Here is a 2,111-nt window from a genome sequence, read left to right as displayed (position 1 = left end):
CTTTCAGTTTCTGCCTTTCTTGGAAGCTCTTTATCTCTCCTTCCATTCGGAATGAGAGACTTGCTGGATAAAGTATTCTTGGCTGTAGGTTCTTCTCATTTAGTACCCTGAATAGATCCTGCTAGCCCTTTCTGGCCTGCCAGGTCTCTGTGGAGAGGTCTGCTGTTAATCTCATATTTCTCCCCATATAAGTTAAGAATCTCTTGTCTCTTGCTGCTTTAAGGATGTTCTCTTTATTTTTGGAATTTGCAAGTCTCACTGTTAAGTGTTGAGTCATTGAACGGTTTTTATTGATTTTGGAGGGGGGGGACACCTCTCTATCTCCTGGATCTGAATACCTGTTTCCCTTCCCAATTTAGGGAAGTTCTCAGCTATGATTTGTTCGAATATGTTTTCTGACCCTCTGTCCCTCTCCGTGCTCTCTGGATCCCCAATTATACGTAGATTTTTTCCTTCTGACACTATCATTTATTTCCCTTAACGTTTCCTCGTGGTCTTTTAATTTTTTTTCTCTTTTTTTCCACAGCTTCCTTCTTTGCTATCAACTTGTCTTCTATGTCACTCACTCTTCTACCTCAATAACCCTCATTGTTAGGACCTCCAGTTTGGATTGCATCTCATTTAATTGATTTTTAATTTCAGCCTGATTAGGTCTAAATTCTGCAGTCATGAAGTCTTTTGATTCCTTTATGCTTTTTTTCCAGAGCCACCAGTAGCTTTATAATTGTGCTTCTGAATTGGTTTTATTACATCAAATTGTAATCCAAATTCTGTAACTCTGTGGCAGAGAGTACCGTTTCTGACTCTTTCTTTTGTGATGAGTTCTTTCCAGTCATTTTGCTCAGTGCAGAGTGGCTGTATGAGCGGGCTGAGTCAAGAATATCAGTTTGTGTGAGGGATGGTAATTTGTGCAGAGACCACTACACTCCCCAGCAACCTCCCAGTGACTCACCATCATGAGCAGTACCATAGTGAAGATCACGGAGATCGAAGTCGAGATGGCTCGGACTAAAAAAAACATGGCCACAGCACACCACCTAGGGCTGTTTAAGTCTCACCTTGCTAAGCTTCTTAGAGAATTCATTACCCCAAAAGGTGGTGGTGGTGGTGGGCCAGGAGCAGGTTTTGATGTGGCCAAGACAGGCGATGCTTGAATTGGGTTTGTGGATTTTCCGTCAGTGGGGAAGTCAACACTACTTAGTAACCTGGCAGGTGTATATTCTGAGGTTGAAGCCTATGAGTTCATTACTCTGACCACTGGGCCTGGTGTCATCAGATACAAAGGTGCCAAGATCCACCTTTGGAATTTTCAGGTATCATTGAGGGTGCCAAGGATGGGAAAGGTAGAGGCCATCAAGTCATTGCAGTGGCCCGAACATGTAACTTGATCTTGATTGTTCTGGATGTCCTGAAATCCTTGGGACATAAAAAGATATTTGAAAATTAGCTGGAAGGCCTTCATTTGAACAGTAAACCCCCCAACATTAGTTTTAAGAAGAAGGATAAAGGAGGCATTAATCTCATGGCCACTTGTCCTCAGATTGAGCTGGATGCTGAGACTGTGAAGAGCATTCTGGCTGAATACAAAATTCACAATGCTGATGTCACTCTGCATAGTGATGCCACAGCAGACAACCTCATTGATGTGGTGGAAGGAAACAGGAAAATATACCCACTTTTTGAGGATTATTTTTCACAGACAGACCCCAGATCAGAGTGTATTTAAATTCTTTGATAAGATTTTGGTGAATCTTCATGCAGAAATCCTCCACTGTAGTCCTGGAATAAGGCAGCACCACTAGAGATGTATAATCTGGCAATTATTTTGGAGGACGATGATGTCATTCAAATTGTGAAGAAGTGAAACCTTCCCTTCTGCCCATCTGCTGGGCCAATCATAGCAGCTTTTCGCGTGACCAAGCACCCTATCCCAAACCCCTTCCAGCTTTGGCAGCCAGTGAATCAGGATTCAGGGGAGGGATATGGAGGCCCTCAAACTGGAACTTTACTTGTCTTACCTTGGTGTCACCTTATAAATTCAACTGCATAAAGGAGGCCAGCCAGGTATGTGGAAAAAAAAAAAAGAATATCAACTACAACTTAAGTAAATT

General features: G+C 42.4%; 1 pseudogene; it reads left to right on the top strand.

The window, feature by feature from the left end:
• The first annotated feature begins 956 nt into the window (after nt 1–956).
• LOC112650358 (developmentally-regulated GTP-binding protein 1-like) lies at nt 957–1,726 on the top strand (annotated as a pseudogene).
• The last annotated feature ends 385 nt before the right edge of the window (nt 1,727–2,111 follow it).

Source organism: Canis lupus, chromosome 11 (genome assembly GCF_003254725.2).
Source record: "Canis lupus dingo isolate Sandy chromosome 11, ASM325472v2, whole genome shotgun sequence".
NCBI lineage: Eukaryota > Metazoa > Chordata > Mammalia > Carnivora > Canidae > Canis > Canis lupus.
The sequence above is the reverse complement of the archived record's forward strand: the minus strand, read 5'-3'. Positions and strand labels throughout refer to the sequence as shown.